The sequence below is a fragment of the Panulirus ornatus genome, chromosome 13 (genome assembly GCF_036320965.1).
Source record: "Panulirus ornatus isolate Po-2019 chromosome 13, ASM3632096v1, whole genome shotgun sequence".
Taxonomy (NCBI): Eukaryota; Metazoa; Arthropoda; class Malacostraca; order Decapoda; family Palinuridae; genus Panulirus; species Panulirus ornatus.
This window is the reverse complement of record NC_092236.1, coordinates 38,219,300-38,240,045: the sequence shown is the minus strand read 5'-3', so window position 1 is coordinate 38,240,045 and position 20,746 is coordinate 38,219,300.

The window sequence follows — 20,746 nt, the reverse complement described above, 5'->3', positions numbered from 1 at the left end:
TTCAAAACACCCTCTTCTCCTCTCTCAACCACGCTCTTTTTATTTCCACACATCTCTCTTACCCTTACGTTACTTACTCGATCAAACCACCTCACACCACACATTGTCCTCAAACATCTCATTTCCAGCACATCCATCCTCCTGCGCATAACTCTATCCATAGTCCACGCCTCGCAACCATACAACATTGTTGGAACCACTATTCCTTCAAACACACCCATTTTTGCTTTCCGAGATAATGTTCTCGAATTCCACACATTCTTCAAGGCTCCCAGAATTTTCGCCCCCTCCCCCACCCTATGATCCACTTCCGCTTCCATGGTTCCATCCGCTGCCAGATCCACTCCCAGATATCTAAAACACTTCACTTCCTCCAGTTTTTCTCCATTCAAACTCACCTCCCAATTGACTTGACCCTCAACCCTACTGTACCTAATAACCTTGCTCTTATTCACATTTACTCTTAACTTTCTTCTTTCACACACTTTACGAAACTCAGTCACCAGCTTCTGTAGTTTCTCACATGAATCAGCCACCAGCGCTGTATCATCAGCGAACAACAACTGACTCACTTCCCAAGCTCTCTCATCCACAGCAGACTTCATACTTGCCCCTCTTTCCAAAACTCTTGCATTCACCTCCCTAACAACCCCATCCATAAACAAATTAAACAACCATGGAGACATCACACACCCCTGCCGCAAACCTACATTCACTGAGAACCAATCACTTTCCTCTCCTCCTACACGTACACATGCCTTACATCCTCGATAAAAACTTTTCACTGCTTCTAACAACTTGCCTCCCACACCATATATTCTTAATACCTTCCACAGAGCATCTCTATCAACTCTATCATATGCCTTCTCCAGATCCATAAATGCTACATACAAATCCATTTGCTTTTCTAAGTATTTCTCACATACATTCTTCAAAGCAAACACCTGATCCACACATCCTCTACCACTTCTGAAACCACACTGCTCTTCCCCAATCTGATGCTCTATACATGCCTTCACCCTCTCAATCAATACCCTCCCATATAATTTACCAGGAATACTCAACAAACTTATACCTCTGTAATTTGAGCACTCACTCTTATCCCCTTTGCCTTTGTACAATGGCACTATGCACGCATTCCGCCAATCCTCAGGCACCTCACCGTGAGTCATACATACATTAAATAACCTTACCAACCAGTCAACAATACAGTCACCCCCTTTTTTAATAAATTCCACTGCAATACCATCCAAACCTGTTGCCTTGCCGGCTTTCATCTTCCGCAAAGCTTTTACTACCTCCTCTCTGTTTACCAAATCATTTTCCCTAACCCTCTCACTTTGCACACCACCTCGACCAAAACACCCTATATCTGCCACTCTATCATCAAACACATTCAACAAACCTTCAAAATACTCACTCCATCTCCTTCTCACATCACCACTACTTGTTATCACCTCCACATTTGCGCCCTTCACTGAAGTTCCCATTTGCTCCCTTGTCTTACGCACTTTATTTACCTCCTTGCAGAACATCTTTTTGTTCTCCCTTAAATTTGATGATACTCTCTCACCCCAACTCTCATTTGCCCTTTTTTTCACCTCTTGCACCTTTCTCTTGACCTCCTGTCTTTTTCTTTTATACGTCTCCCACTGAACTGCATTTTTTCCCTGCAAAAATCGTCCAAATGCCTCTCTCTTCTCTTTCACTAATAATCTTACTTCTTCATCCCACCACTCACTACCCTTTCTAATCAACCCACCTCCCACTCTTCTCATGCCACAAGCATCTTTAGCGCAATCCATCACTGATTCCCTAAATACATCCCATTCCTCCCCCACTCCCCTTACTTCCATTGTTCTCACCTTTTTCCATTCTGTACTCAGTCTCTCCTGGTACTTCCTCACACAAGTCTCCTTCCCAAGCTCACTTACTCTCACCACCCTCTTCACCCCAACATTCACTCTTCTTTTCTGAAAACCCATACAAATCTTCACCTTAGCCTCCACAAGATAATGATCAGACATCCCTCCAGTTGCACCTCTCAGCACATTAACATCCAAAAGTCTCTCTTACGCGCGCCTGTCAATTAACACGTAATCCAATAACGCTCTCTGGCCATCTCTCCTACTTACATATGTATACTTATGTATATCTCGCTTTTTAAACCAGGTATTCCCAATCATCAGTCCTTTTTCAGCACATAAATCTACAAGCTCTTCATGATTTCCATTTACAACACTGAACACCCCATGTACACCAATTATTCCCTCAACTGCCACATTACTCACCTTTGCATTCAAATCACCCATCACTATAACCCGGTCTCGTGCATCAAAACCACTAACACACTCATTCAGCTGCTCCCAAAACACTTGCCTCTCATGATCTTTCTTCTCATGCCCAGTTGCATATGCATCAATAATCACCCATCTCTCTCCATCAACTTTCAGTTTTACCCATATTAATCGGGAATTTACTTTCTTACATTCTATCACGTACTCCCACAACTCCTGTTTCATGAGTACTGCTACTCCTTCACTTGCTCTTGTCCTCTCACTAACCCCTGACTTTACTCCCAAGACATTCCCAAACCACTCTTCCCCTTCACCCTTGAGCTTCGTTTCACTCAGAGCCAAAACATCCAGGTTCCTTTCCTCAAACATACTACCTATCTCTCCTTTTTTCACATCTTGGTTACATCCACACACATTTAGGCACCCCAATCTGAGCCTTCGAGGAGTATGAGCACTCCCCGCGTGACTCCTTCTTTTGTTTCCCATTTTAGAAAGTTAGAAAAAAAAAAAAAATACAAGGAGGGGAGGATTTCTGGCCCCCCGCTCCCGTCCCCTCTAGTCGCTTTCTACGACACGCGATGAATGCGTGGGAAGTATTCTTTCACCCCTATCCCCAGGGATAATACACATATATATATATATACACATACACACACATACACACACACACGCACATATACACACACACACACACATACATATATATACATATGAAAAATGTACATATATATATATATATATATATATATATATATATATATATATATATATATATATATATATATATATATATATATATATATATATATATATATATATATATATATATATATATATATATATATATATGTATATTTCTTTTTTTTTTTTTTTGCCTTTGTCGCTGTCTCCCGCGTTTGCGAGGTAGCGCAAGGAAACAGACGAAAGAAATGGCCCAACCCACCCCCATAGACATGTATATACATACGTCCACACACGCAAATATACATACCTACACAGCTTTCCATGGTTTACCCCAGACGCTTCACATGCCCTGATTGAATTCACTGACAGCACGTGAACCGCGGTATACCACATCGATCGAATTCACTCTATTCCTTACCCGCCTTTCACCCTCATGCATGTTCAGGCCCCGATCACACAAAATCTTTTTCAGTCCATCTTTCCACCTCCAATTTGGTCTCCCACTTCTCCTCGTTCCCTCCACCTCCGACACATATATCCTCTTGGTCAATCTTTCCTCACTCATTCTCTCCATGTGCCAAACCACTTTCAAAACACCCTCCTCTGCTCTCCCAACCACGCTCTTTTTATTTCCACACATCTCTCTTACCCTTACGTTACTTACTCGATCAAACCACCTCACACCACACATTGTCTTCAAACGTCTCATTTCCAGCACATCCATCCTCCTGCGCACAACTCTATCCATAGCCCACGCCTCGCAACCATACAACATTGTTGGAACCACTATTCCTTCAAACATACCCAATTTTGCTTTCCGAGATAATATATATATATATATATATATATATATATATATATATATATATATATATATATATATATATATATATATATATATATATATATATATATATATATATATATATTACCCTTTCATCTATCTGGGATATCAAGTACATACATTTTAGTTTGCTAATGCACATCTTCGGCACACAAGGGCTAGTAAGTCACAGCGAACTATGAACCTCCTCGTAAATATAAAGGCTTTTAACTTTTCACATTGTTGATTCGTCATGTGTGACCAGTTTCATTATTCGCACCTTCGCTTTCTCATACAAAATGCTTTCTTTTCATCCTAATCCATCAATTTGCTCCTCTGTTATCTTTGTGACGTATCTCTGGCCTTAACCAGTTCTGTCGCTGTACATATCCATATCTTCCATAGTTTATGTTTCGTTGTCTGTCTCTTACTTTATCATTTCGAATTCCGTCTATCACCTGCGATAGACCTACGTGACCCTAACACTCTAGAAGTAACTTTTGATAATTTCCTCAGACTTTCATTCTTAAGCCAAGATGAATCAACAAATTTGCCATGATGGTAACTGTACTGAGAGAAAAACTGTTTCATTAAAGTCCTTATCTAATGTGTTAATGAATTTCACGAGAACTTAACAATGTAACAGTTGTATACGTGTCATTTTTGTCCTGGCCTTCCAGTGAACAACCATGCGCACTGGATGCTACACTTGCAATGCATCCTGTAAACGTCTTACGTCCTGCAGCGCAGTATTTCATAACAAGATTGCGATGCCTCTGAAAGATCTTTTTTGGTCGTTGTGTCGTGACTTTGGTCCATCTACAGTCTGAAGGACTCGGGTAAATGTGTACTGGGAAAGACGAAGGCTCCAGCAATAACCCCGGTAACGACCACGCTCTCCGTGCTGCAAATGCTGGCGGGACACTCTCTGGGGTACGAAGTATCTGGTCAAACACTTGTTTCCTGTCATCATGGGCCTTAATCAGATCACTTGTTCTACAATATATTGGGATCAAAAAGTGTTCTGTCACTGACAATGACACGTCATTGATATCACCCGACTTCAGCAGTAACCTCTAGGTTCTTATGTCGTCTTCCAACACATAAAGACGCTGTAAAACACTGGGAGGTTAGAAGGGCAGAAGCCTTGAAATTAGTGCCGCAGTTATTTCATATACCACCATGAACCACGAATTCGCGTTATTGACACACACTATGCAAAATGAACAGAGTTTTGTGTTGCACGTATGTGCTCCTAGTAGAACCACGACTTATTTTCTAAAAACGAAAAAAAAATATCTGTATACTGCCTTGTGGAAAAACACAAGAACGTCTGCTTGCTTAGGTGACTGTAGTATTAACTAGGTTGCGTTCCGCTGTTCCAGTGGGTAAGGCCCATTGCCTCCCTCAGTTTGATGCATCTTTTGCTCTCTACCCGCAAGAGAATGACCTGTTATGACAGAGGTTGTGTAGTTCAGTTTTGTTGTCGTATACATAAATCACTTGTAACCACCACAGATGTGACGACTCGGCTGCGCACTCCTTTTCCTCTCTCACGTCTAGTTGTACCCTCAAGGCTGCTTGGCCGATCTACGTCGCAGACAGTGTCAACTCGTTTGCTGTCGTCAAGCTGCATTGCTGCTTATGGTACAAACACCTGCTTTGCATACTCAAGCAAGGTATTTACTGCTACAAGATTCATTATCTGTACGTGGCGGTATCATTCAGAAAACCATCGTATACCAACGGTAGATTCTCAAGATGTTTTTGATCTCCTTCCGACAGTCTTTCAGAATTGCCATTGTGTCAAGCCGTGGTTTGCCTTCCCAGTAACCGAGATACCAAGCTACTCTACTTTACAAGGACAAAAAAGAGAATAAACATCTTTCCTAGCATGGTAAACTGGATAGAATTAAGACAATGAGTCACAGTAAGTTTTCTACAACTACATTGGTAAGTTCCCACTGGAGCCGACTGAATAGCTCTTGCTTGTTCTTGGCTAATGTTTACAGACCTGACTTCAAACACACACACACACACACACACACACACACACACACACACACACACACACGGGTCTCCGTGATGTCATGGTTAGTGTTATTGACTATGGGCAAAATCGGAGTCGGAGCCGCATTGGTTCGAATTCTGAGCTGGGTAATTGGTAACCCATGCTCCCATAGGGGTTGGTCAACGAAAGGGTGCCTGGCTTAGGTTGGTGTCTATTGTAGTGGCCTCTTAGGTAGGTGGATGTGTGTGTGTGTGTGTGTGTGTGTGTGTGTGTGTGTGTGTGTGTGTGTGATTATACATATATTGGAGGAAGGACATGGTCCATATATAAAAGGTTAAAACCCGAGGCAAAATGTGTGAACAATTCTCTCTTAACTATAATACATAAATGACAATGACAAATAATAATCACACAAACACACACATACACTTTTATTCTGACGATCGAGGTGAGTTACCGGGTTGGGCAGAAGGCGACTGTACTTTGACTACTGACGTAGAGGAAATCTATAGCAATATTCGGAAGGTGAAGTATAACTTGACTCATCATAAATTTACTGTTTTTCAAGAATATCATTCCAGCCTCTCTTGAGTACGTTGTGTGTTGACACAGAAGTTCACTGAAGTAGCTCATGAACGCAAAGAAAGATATCTGGTGGACGCCGATGGGGGTGAGTGAGTGAGAACGATGTACAGAGGATCATGGAAACGAAATCGTTTGGGCGATATAGGAGAATAACAGCAACAGTTGCTGCTAGAAGACCAGGTAAATGCAGCGTTAATGAGAGAGGTAAACAACGCAAAGAGAATAGATTGATATCGTAACAAAGATGAATAAGAATGAGGGAAAGTGGATAATGGCATTGTAGACACGAGGAAAAGTGGGAGGGAACTTGTATAGCAATGTATTAGTAGGATGTGAAAGGCTACTGAGAAGAGAGACAGGAAAATGCACGAAATGGAAAGGAAGAAACTGAGATAGTGGTAAACAACTCGAAGAGGTTGACGAAGGAGGCTAGGGTGCCGTATGGTACCATAGTGAAAGATAGGTTGAAAAAGAGTTTCTAGAAGCTAAGAGATGTACAGATTAAAACGAACGTGAAACATTACTATTACGGTGGAGAAGAATTCAGTTATTATATTCATACTGGGGATGTATGAGCAAGAGATCAAAGGGAAGTAAGGAAGAAGAGAACGTAAGAGAATCTGAAGAATGAAAATGCCATTCTAACTGTGGTGTCAGAAGAGTTAGACGTGACAAGGATGTAAGTAATAACTGCAAAAGACTGGAAAGCTCCAGAAAAGGTTATGACTAACAAAATGACGTATCTATGGGGAAGATATTTTGGAGTGGAGATACAGTTTAGGAAAGACGGCACACCATGAGCCAACTAAGATTTACGAGGAACTTGATAAGAAAAAAAATGTTGGGTTAAGTTAGAAAATTGAAATTGGAGATTTACAGAGTAAAGCTAGGTTGTTTGGTTTACTGTAAGTACGTAACCAGGGAAAGTAATGAAGACATTCTCAACAGCTAAATGACCAGGGAGGAGACGATAGTGGTGATTATAATAAAGGTTAGTATGAACGGTCCTATACCAACCAAGATTAAGTTTGTTGGAATGTTTTTACACAAAAGTTGCGTGATGAGTTTAAAATAGCTCATGATAATACAACAGCAATCAATGAAATGAATAAGGTAGTTAAGAGCTTCGGTGTTCCCTCGAAGATATACAAACTGGAAGAGAGATAATGAAAATAGGTGGGCGTGAAGCGTACCTGTTCTAATAAGGGACAAACTGTGTTTGGGAGTGTGAAAAAAAAAATGAGCCCAGATTCTGAGGAGCTTTTTTTCTCAAGTGTCATGGTATTGAGCAAGATAACGATAGTTGCAGTAATATATAACCTTCTAAAAGTGACAATAGAATAGAAGATGAATACGAATGACGAAGATGAATTATTTAATTGCTATTTCAGTAAAAGAATGTTGGAAAAGAACTATTAGACTACAAAGTCTCTGGAAACGTGTTAGCAATCTTAGCTGTACCAGAATTTATTCTGGATCCAACTGGGAAGAGACAGAGATCACCTGTCCATATTGGATCTGGTATTTCCACAGACGTGCGGCACCGGAGGGTGGGAGTATAAACCAGTGTGATCATGTGGTGGTACGTCTGGATTATCGTGATGAGGGGATCGTCGTTTGGGCTGGAACCCAAGAGGAATCAGGAGATAACAATAAAGTAGTGGTACTTATAAGGTCAACTCCTACACTGTATGAAATTACAAAATTCTAACTAAAGTAAACACGATCATTGTGGGTACATACTATTTATCTAGGATACGTTAATGTTAAGATGTGCACATTCTGGGTAAAGAACCTCAACATAATGTTAGAAGTAAGGAAAACTTATTTACTAGATGTGAAAAGGCGAAAAAGGAGTGGGACATGTAATGGAGAGAGTAAATGAAATCTCCAATGCGTTTGTTTATCAAAGATACAGATTAGCTAACAATGCTTGTGTAAAGCTTAGAAATAATGAAGATATTCTAAATATATTCAAGATAATTAGGAAATACTTCATACTTATCAGGGTAGCTATAATGAATAGGGATTAATAGTGAAGAAATTTTTGAAAAACGGAGGAAAATTATGTCCAGTAATAAAAGATATATTTCATTGTATATAGATAAGGTTACAGAGCCTTCGCAGATGGATAATGATTATAATCGTTATTGGTAAAGGTTGTGAAAACAAAACAATGTATTGTTAAAGACTTCTAAACTCTGAAATAACTGGATAAGACGAAATCTCAAAGGCCAGATTGAATATCAACTGAGGGGAGTGTGCGACAGAGTTTAGTGAGCCTTTAATTCGAAGATCATATTGAAAGAGCTGGCAATGTGTATAATGCTGGGGTACTGGAAATGCGCACCCATTGACTTAATCTGAAAGGGTGATCGAGTTATAGGTTGAATTACAGAGAGTAATGAACACGTAGCATCTTGATCCAATTATGGTTACTTACGTTCATTTATTTGATAATAATCTTTAAGTGTTATAAATATACCAATCATTCTAGAATTTGCCCTTGAATTTTACTTAAAAATACTAACAAGCAACAAAAGACAGAATCGTAATCTATTCCATTTTGCCTAGTGAGACACTCGCTTGATACTGAACAAAAACACCCTTCTCTTCTTCAATTGTTTGCAATGTTTCACTTTTGGTGCTTTCTCTCTTGTGAGAGTCAAGATATCCAGCTGACATGGAAAACATGCGCAAAGCCGTAAGAAGATTACAAGAACCTGTGTGGTGGGGTAACGCCAAGAATGGATGAATGCAAGCAAGTATAAATATGGGCATGTCTATATGTATATGTCTGCGTACGTATATTCAATTCTACGTATATGTGTGTGTATGTGCGTTTATGAGCGTTTATGTGTGTGTGTGTATATATATATATATATATATATATATATATATATATATATATATATATATATATATATATATATATATATATTTTTTTTTTTTTTTTTTTTTTTTTTATACTTTGTCGCTGTCTCCCGCGTTTGCGAGGTAGCGCAAGGAAACAGACGAAAGAAATGGCCCAACCCCCCCCCATACACATGTATATACATACGTCCACACACGCAAATATACATACCTACACAGCTTTCCATGGTTTACCCAAACGCTTCACATGTCTTGATTCAATCCACTGACAGCACGTCAACCCCGGTATACCACATTGCTCCAATTCACTCTATTCCTTGCCCTCCTTTCACCCTCCTGCAAGTTCAGGCCCCGATCACACAAAATCTTTTTCACTCCATCTTTCCACCTCCAATTTGGTCTCCCTCTTCTCCTCGTTCCCTCCACCTCCGACACATATATCCTCTTGGTCAACCTTTCCTCACTCATTCTCTCCATGTGCCCAAACCATTTCAAAACACCCTCTTCTCCTCTCTCAACCACGCTCTTTTTATTTCCACACATCTCTCTCACCCTTACGTTACTTACTCGATCAAACCACCTCACACCACACATCTCATTTCCAGCACATCCATCCTCCTGCGCACAACTCTATCCATAGCCCACGCCTCGCAACCATACAACATTGTTGGAACCACTATTCCTTCAAACATACCCATTTTTGCTTTCCGAGATAATGTTCTCGACTTCCACACATTCTTCAAGGCTCCCAGAATTTTCGCCCCCTCCCCCACCCTATGGTCCACTTCTGCTTCCATGGTTCCATCCGCTGCCAGATCCACTCCCAGATATCTAAAACACTTCACTTCCTCCAGTTTTTCTCCATTCAAACTCACCTCCCAATTTACTTGACCCTCAACCCTACTGTACCTAATAACCTTGCTCTTATTCACATTTACTCTTAACTTTCTTCTTTCACACACTTTACCAAACTCAGTCACCAGCTTCTGCAGTTTCTCACATGAATCAGCCACCAGCGCTGTATCATCAGCGAACAACAACTGACTCACTTCCCAAGCTCTCTCATCCCCAACAGACTTCATAGTTGCCACTCTTTCCAAAACTCTTGCATTCACCTCCCTAACAGCCCCATCCATAAACAAATTAAACAACCATGGAGACATCACACACCCCTGCCGCAAACCTACATTCACTGAGAACCAATCACTTTCCTCACTTCCTACTCGTACACATGCCTTACATCCTCGATAAAAACTTTTCACTGCTTCTAACAACTTGCCTCCCACACCATATATTCTTAATACCTTCCACAGAGCATCTCTGTCAACTCTATCATATGCCTTCTCCAGATCCATAAATGCTACATACAAATCCATTTGCTTTTCTAAGTATTTCTCACATATATATATATATATATATATATATATATATATATATATATATATATATATATATATATATATATATATATATATATATATATATTTAGAAAAACCTATGGAATTGCATGTAGCATTTATGGATCTGGAGAAAGCATATGATAGGGTTGATAGAGACGTGTTTTGGAAGGTTTTAAGAGTATATAGCGTTGTAGATAAGTTAACAGAAGCAGTGAAAAGTTTCTACCTAGGAAGTAAGGCATGTGTACGGTTAGGAAGAGAGGAGAGTGATTGGTTCCCAGTAAATGTCGGTCGGCGGCAGGGGTGTGTGATGCCCCCATGGTTGTTTAATTTCTTTCTAGATGGGGTAGTTAAGGAGGGAAATACGTGAGTTTTGGAGAGAGGGGCAAGTATTGAGTCTGTTGGGGATGATAGGGCCTGGGAAGTGAGTCAGTTATTGTTCGCCGATGATACAGCTCTAGTGGCTGATTCGAGTGAGAAACTGCAGAGGTTGGTGACTGAGTTTGAAAAAAGTGTGTGGAAGGAAAAATTTTAGAGCAAATGTGAATAAGAGCAAGGTTATTAGGTTCAGTAGGGTTGAGGGACAAGTTAATTGGGATGTAAGTTTGAATGGAGAAAATTGGAGGAAGTGAAGTGTTTTAGATATCTAGAGTGGAGTTCGCAGCGGATGGAACCATCGAAGCAGAAGTGAGTCACAGGGTGAGGGAGGGGCAAAGATTCTGGGAGCGATGAAGAATTTGTGGAAGGAGATAACGTTGTCTCGGAGAGCAAAAATGGGTATGTTTGAAGGAATTGTAGCTCCAACACTGTTATGTGGTTGCTACAGATAGGGTTGTACGGAGAAGGATGGATGTGTTGGAGATGAAATGTTTGAGGACAAAATGTTGTGTGAAAGGGTAAGGGAGATGTGTGGAAATAAAGAGTATGGTTGAGAAAGCAGAAGAGGGTGTGTTGAAATCGTTTGGACATATGTAGAGAATGAGCGAGGAAAGATTGATACAGAGGATATATGTGTCAGAGGTGAAGGGAACAAGGAAAAGCGGGAGACCAAATTGTAGGTGGAAATATATAGTGATATATATATATATATATATATATATATATATATATATATATACGAATAAAGTGTATATAAACGCGCACCTTCATAGAACATACAAACCTCCAACAGCCAGGATCGAACCTGGGACCCCTTGTGCAACAGGCAGGCATGCTAACCGCTAGGCTAAGGGACTGTATAATAGGAAACAACTATTCGAAATACTAAGTACTCGAATACCCTTCGTCTCACAATGGTGAGCAACGGGGTCTATCGGTTGTTTCCGAACAGAACACATAGCCAGCTGATAGCGTTTTACCGAACCTAACTGTACAACGCGGAGTTATATGAATACGAATAAAGTGTATATGAACGCACACCTTCATAGAACATACAAACCTCCAACAGCCAGGATCGAACCTGGGACCCCTTGTGCAACAGGAAGGCATGCTAAACGCTAGGCCAAGGGACTGTATAATAGGAAACAACTATTCGAAATACTAAGTACTCGAATACCCTTCGTCTCACAATGGTGAGCAACGGGGTCTATCGGTTGTTTCCGAACAGAACAGATAGCTAGCTGATAGCGTTTTACCGAACCTAACTGTACAACGCGGAGTTATATGAATACGAATAAAGTGTATATGAACGCGCACCCTCATAGAACATACAAACCTCCAACAGCCAGGATCGAACCTGGGACCCCTTGTGCAAGTTGTACAGTTACGTTCGGTAAAACGCTATCAGCTGGCTATGTGTTCTGTTCGGAAACAACCGATATACCCCGTTGCTCACCAATGTGAGACGAAGGGTATTCGATTACTTAGTATTTCGAATAGTTGTTTCCTATTATACAGTCCCTTAGCCAAGCGGTTAGAATGCCTGCCTATTGCACAAGGGGTCCCAGGTTCGATCCTGGCTGTTAGAGGTTTGTATGATATATATATATATATATATATATATATATATATATATATATATATATATATATTTGTATTTTTTATTTTTCTATTTTACTTTGTCGCTGTCTCCCGCGTTTGCGAGGTAGCGCAAGGAAGCAGACGAAAGAAATGGCCCAACCCACCCCCATACACAATGTACACACACACACGCCCACACACGCAAATATACATACCTATACATCTCAATGTACACATATATATACACACACAGACACATACATATATACCCATGCACACAATTCACACTGTCTACCCCCATTCATTCCCATCGCCACCTCGCCACACATGGAATACCATCACCCTCCCCCCTCCTGTGTGCGAGGTAGCACTAGGAAAGGACAACAAAGGCCCCATTCGTTCACACTCAGTCTCCAGCTGTCACGCAATAATACCCGAAACCACAGCTCCCTTTCCACATCAAGGCCCCACACAACTTTCCATGGTTTACCCCAGACGCTTCACATGCCCTGATTCAATCCACTGACAGCACGTCAACCCCGGTATACCACATCGATCCAATTCACTCTATTCCTTGCCCACCTTTCACCCTCCTGCATGTTCAGGCCCCGATCACACAAAATCTTTTTCACTCCATCTTTCCACCTCCAATTTGGTCTCCCACTTCTCCTCGTTCCCTCCACCTCCGACACATATATCCTCTTGGTCAATCTTTAGTCACTCATTCTCTCCATGTGCCCAAACCATTTCAAAACACCCTCTTCTGCTCTCTCAACCACGCTCTTTTTATTTCCACACATCTCTCTTACCCTTACATTACTTACTCGATCAAACCACCTCACACCACACATTGTCCTCAAACATCTCATTTCCAGCACATCCACCCTCCTGCGCACAACTCTATCCATAGCCCACGCCTCGCAACCATACAACATTGTTGGAACCACTATTCCTTCAAACATACCCATTTTTGCTTTCCGAGATAATGTTCTCGACATCCACACATTCTTCAAGGCTCCCAGGATTTTAGCCCCCTCCCCCACCCTATGATTCACTTCCGCTTCCATGGTACCATCCGCTGCCAGATCCACTCCCAGATATCTAAAACACTTTACTTCCTCCAGTTTTCTCCATTCAAACTTACCTCCCAATTGACTTGACCCTCAACCCTACTGTACCTAATAACCTTGCTCTTATTCACATTTACGCTTAATTTTCTTCTTTCACACACTTTACCAAACTCAGTCACCAGCTTCTGCAGTTTCTCACATGAATCAGCCACCAGCGCTGTATCATCAGCGAACAACAACTGACTCACTTCCCAAGCTCTCTCATCCCCAACAGACTTCATACTTGCCCCTCTTTCCAAAACTCTTGCATTCACCTCCCTAACAGCCCCATCCATAAACAAATTAAACAACCATGGAGACATCACACACCCCTGCCGCAAACCTACATTCACTGAGAACCAATCACTTTCCTCACTTCCTACTCGTACACATGCCTTACATCCTCGATAAAAACTTTTCACTGCTTCTAACAACTTGCCTCCCACACCATATATTCTTAATACCTTCCACAGAGCATCTCTGTCAACTCTATCATATGCCTTCTCCAGATCCAAAAATGCTACATACAAATCCATTTGCTTTTCTAAGTATTTCTCACATACATTCTTCAAAGCAAACACCTGATCCACACATCCTCTACCACTTCTGAAACCACACTGCTCTTCCCCAATCTGATGCTCTGTACATGCCTTCACCCTCTCAATCAATACCCTCCCATATAATTTACCAGGAATACTCAACAAACTTATACCTCTGTAATTTGAGCACTCACTCTTATCCCCTTTGCCTTTGTACATTGGCACTATGCACGCATTCCGCCAATCCTCAGGCACCTCACCATGAGTCATACATACATTAAATAACCTTACCAACCAGTCAACAATACAGTCACCCCCTTTTTTAATAAATTCCACTGCAATACCATCCAAACCTGCTGCCTTGCCGGCTCTCATCTTCCGCAAAGCTTTTACTACCTCTTCTATGTTTACCAAATCATTTTCCCTAACCCTCTCACTTTGCACACCACCTCGACCAAAACACCCTATATCTGCCACTCTATCATCAAACACATTCAACAAACCTTCAAAATACTCTTTCCATTTCCTTCTCATATCACCACTACCTGTTATCACATCCCCATTTGCGCCCTTCACTGAAGTTGCCATTTGCTCCGTTGTCTTACGCACTTTATTTACCTCCTTCCAGAACATCTTTTTATTCTCCCTAAAATTTAATGATACTCTCTCACCCCAACTCTCATTTGCCCTCTTTTTCACCTCTCGCACCTTTCTCTTGACCTCCTGTCTCTTTCTTTTATATATCTCCCACTCAATTGCATGTTTTCCCTGCAAAAATCGTCCAAATGCCTCTCTCTTGCCTTCACTAATACTCTTACTTCTTCATCCCACCACTCACTACCCTTTCTAATCAAACCACCTCCCACTCTTCTCATGCCACAAGCATCTTTTGCGCAATCCATCACTGATTCCCTAAATACATCCCATTCCTCCCCCACTCCCCTTACTTCCATTGTTCTCACCTTTTTCCATTCTGTACTCAGTCTCTCTTGGTACTTCCTCACACAAGTCTCCTTTCCAAGCTCACTTACTCTCACCACCCTCTTCACCCCAACATTCACTCTTCTTTTCTGAAAACAAATCTTCACCTTAGCCTCCACAAGATAATGATCAGACATCCCTCCAGTTGCACCTCTCAGCACATTAACATCCAAAAGTCTCTCTTTCGCGCGCCTGTCAATTAACACGTAATCCAATAACGCTCTCTGGCCATCTCTCCTACTTACATACGTATACTTATGTATATCTCGCTTTTTAAACCAGGTATTCCCAATCACCAGTCCTTTTTCAGCACATAAATCTACAAGCTCTTCACCATTTCCATTTACAACACTGAACACCCCATGTATACCAATTATTCCCTCAACTGCCACATTACTCACCTTTGCATTCAAATCACCCATCACTATAACCCGGTCGCGTGCATCAAAACCACTAACACACTCATTCAGCTGCTCCCAAAACACTTGCCTCTCATGATCTTTCTTCTCATGCCCAGGTGCATATGCACCAATAATCACCCATCTCTCTCCATCAACTTTCAGTTTTACCCATATTAATCGAGAATTTACTTTCTTACATTCTATCACATACTCCCACAACTCCTGTTTCAGGAGTAGTGCTACTCCTTCCCTTGCTCTTGTCCTCTCACTAACCCCTGACTCTACTCCCAAGACATTCCCAAACCACTCTTCCCCTTTACCCTTGAGCCTCGTTTCACTTAGAGCCAAAACATCCAGGTTCCTTTCCTGAAACATACTACCTATCTCTCCTTTTTTCACATGTGTATGTATATATATATATATATATATATATATATATATATATATATATATATATATATATATATATATATATATATATATATATATATATATATATATATATATATATATATATATATATATATATATATATATATATATATATATATATATATATATATATATATATATATATATATATATATATACACACACATACATACGCACATATACACACATACACACATATATATATATATATATATATATATATATATATATATATATATATATACATATGAAAAATGTAAGAAATAATTAGAAAACTGAAACTTCTAGCTTGAAATGAAATGAAAATAAATGTCACATAATGGTTCAACCTCTGGCTATGGAAAAGGGAAATGTATGATTTACTTACACAAACGTCAATAGTAGTTTTCATCAATTTAACCACTGTATCCTACTGCCTGGTCCACTGCTCTTATCATGAAACAGGAATATTGGCTTATGTTTCTCAATTGTCTTCATTACACAAAGTACAAACATATCTTGGATACATGAGGGTAGGTAGTTGATCATCCGCCATAATAAAGCCTTGACAGACCAAAAATTTATCTGGACCTCTACTTTTCCAGTACATTTATGAAAAACACCTTTTTGCTTTCCATCTCTATCACTTTGAAAAAAAAAAAAAAAAAAACTCCCTTTGTTCACATTTCAATGAAAGAATAATCTTCAATGTCTAAGCTACATTTTTTCCAATTTCACAATTCTCTTGTCAGAGCACCATGTATGAAAAACTATCACTCCAGTAACACACATCTCCCTTACCCTTACATTACTTACTCGATCAAACCACCTCACACCACACATTGTCCTCAAACATCTCATTTCCAGCACATCCACCCTCCTGCGCACAACTCTATCCATAGCCCACGCCTCGCAACCATACAACATTGTTGGAACCACTATTCCTTCAAACATACCCATTTTTGCTTTCCGAGATAATGTTCTCGACATCCACACATTCTTCAAGGCTCCCAGGATTTTAGCCCCCTCCCCCACCCTATGATTCACTTCCGCTTCAATGGTACCATCCGCTGCCAGATCCACTCCCAGATAGCTAAAACACTTTACTTCCTCCAGTTTTCTCCATTCAAACTTACCTCCCAATTGACTTGACCCTCAACCCTACTGTACCTAATAACCTTGCTCTTATTCACATTTACGCTTAATTTTCTTCTTTCACACACTTTACCAAACTCAGTCACCAGTTTCTGCAGTTTCTCACATGAATCAGCCACCAGCGCTGTATCATCAGCGAACAACAACTGGCTCACTTCCCAAGCTTTCTCATCCCCAACAGATTTCATACTTGCCCCTCTTTCCAAAACTCTTGCATTCACCTCCCTAACAGCCCCATCCATAAACAAATTAAACAACCATGGAGACATCACACACCCCTGCCGCAAACCTACATTCACTGAGAACCAATCACTTTCCTCTCTTCCTACTCGTACACATGCCTTACATCCTCGATAAAAACTTTTCACTGCTTCTAACAACTTGCCTCCCACACCATATATTCTTAATACCTTCCACAGAGCATCTCTATCAGCTCTATCATATGCCTTCTCCAGATCCATAAATGCTACATACAAATCCATTTGCTTTTCTAAGTATTTCTCACATACATTCTTCAAAGCAAACACCTGATCCACACATCCTCTACCACTTCTGAAACCACACTGCTCTTCCCCAATCTGATGCTCTGTACATGCCTTCACCCTCTCAATCAATACCCTCCCATATAATTTACCAGGAATACTCAACAAACTTATACCTCTGTAATTTGAGCACTCACTCTTATCCCCTTTGCCTTTGTACATTGGCACTATGCACGCATTCCGCCAATCCTCAGGCACCTCACCATGAGTCATACATACATTAAATAACCTTACCAACCAGTCAACAATACAGTCACCCCCTTTTTTAATAAGTTCCACTGCAATACTATCCAAACCTGCTGCCTTGCCGAATTTCATCTTCCGCAAAGCTTTTACTACCTCTTCTCTGTTTACCAAATCATTTTCTCTAACCCTCTCACTTTGCACACCACCTCGACCAAAACACCCTATATCTGCCACTCTATCATCAAACACATTCAACAAACCTTCAAAATACTCACTCCATCTCCTTCTCAAATCACCACTACTTGTTATCACCTCCCCTTTTGCGCCCTTCACTGAAGTTCCCATTTGCTCCCTTGTCTTACGCACTTTATTTACCTCCTTCCAGAATATCTTTTTATTCTCCCTAAAATTCAATGATACTCTCTCACCCCAACTCTCATTTGCCCTCTTTTTCACCTCTCGCACCTTTCTCTTGACCTCCTGTCTCTTTCTTTTATACATCTCCCACTCAATTGCATTTTTTCCCTGCAGAAATATATATATATATATATATATATATATATATATATATATATATATATATATATATATATATATATATATATATATATATATATATATATATATATATATATACATATATATATATATATGTATGTATGTATATATATATATATATATATATATATATATATATATATATATATATATATATATATATATATATATATATATATATATATATATATATATATATATATATATATATATATATATATATATGTATGTATATATATATATATATATATATATATATATATATATATATATATATATATATATATATATATATATATATATATATATATATATATATATATATATATATATATATATATATATATATATTATCCCTGGGGATAGTGGAGAAAGAATACTTCCCACGTATTCCCTGCGTGTTGTAGAAGGCGACTAAAAGGGGAGGGAGCGGGGGCTGGAAATCCTCCCCTCTCGTTTTTTTTTTTAGTTTTCCAAAAGACAGAACAGAGAAAGGGGTTAGATGAGGATATTCCCTCAAAGGCCTAGTCCTCTGTTTTTAGCGCTACCTCGCTAATGCGGGAAATGGCGAATAGTTTGAAAGAAAGAAAAGAAAATATATATATATATATATATATATATATATATATATATATATATATATATATATATATATATATATATATATATATATATATATATATATATATATATATATATATGTATATATATATATATATAAAATATATATATATATATATATATATATATATATATATATATATATATATATATATATATATATATATATAACTGCTCTTCCCTTGTGAGGCTTAATTTGTGATTTGTTTGATGTAGCTGCGGAGAGGATTTCTTAGCCAGGAAAGAGTCAAGAAAAATGAATTAATTAGGAAAATACTGCTCAATTTCGTTTTTTTTTTTTGGGGGGGGAGGGTGCTTTGAGTTGCTCGGACACTAGTGGTAGAATTTCTCTATTATCTGATGCAAAGGCTTTGGGAACAAATTCTATATCTTTCTTACACAACACACATACATCCACCTCCAGTTCCCCGCGGGCCATACTGTGCCAGTAATTTCACACCCGACCTGAATCAGCAATGGCTCACCCGAGAAGAGGCTGTTATTGATAAGAGCCCGTGTCAAGCTTGGTCTTAGTGAATCCTTACACACACACACACACACACACACACACACACACGTGGTTTCTTTAAGTTCTTTGGAACATATAATTGTTTTATTATACAACGAATGAAGACCAGGACGTGAGCCATACATCCGATATTTGTTGGATCAACTTCTGGCATATATAATGCCAGAAGTTGATCCCACTTCAATTTTTTTCGACTATTGTACTGACACTTTCCTCCGTGCAGACACTTTCTCCACAAAACGTGTCGCGACTCCATGTATTGATGGTATTGTCAGAGAAAAATTCTGTTCACTTCTTGTTTGCTTTTGTTTCTTAACATTGTTTTTACTGTGGTACTGGAAGCTTGGAGGAACTGTGTCTCTGATGTAGGATGTTTCATTGCATTACCAGTCTGTTGTGCTACTAAGAGACGGTGTGTCGAGTATATTTAAAACTTTTTAACAACATTCAAGCTCTTATATTGTCTAGCATGTGTTTATCAAACAGGTGGTTATGTATAACAGAGCAATGTTTCTTTAGCTTGGTAGACGCCGTTACTTCACTGGACAGTTGTTATTTTTCAGAAACGATACATTCTCGAGTAGGAATAAATCAGTCACCACAGCAGATGAATCCCATCACCATATAACTGTCCAAATAATAACGATTTTTCTCATTCTGTTTGGCGCTTTTGTCTTCTTCATTGTAAGGCTGAACGGATTTTTTATATATACATTTCCACCTTCGATCGTCACTTTACTCACTGCTCTACTCTAATATTTTCTCTTCTAAATGATAATCATATTACCAATAATTTTTCTGTCTTCTTTATCAGTGAATATTCTTTATGTTGTCTTGACTACAAACGAGATCTGAATAAACTTGGCAGAGGCAAGGCACGGTGTGTACTGGTTGTGTACGTTATGTGGAGCCTCGCACAGCCTCGCTTCCAAATGAACTGACATGATACGTGTGGGTACCGTATATCATGTGAAGACAGAAAACAACGGTAAAGCAACGGGACTATTGTATTCCTTGAACTTTACTAAGTTCGTATCATCATAAGTATTTTGTAAGTCACAAAGTTGGAATATAAGACCAC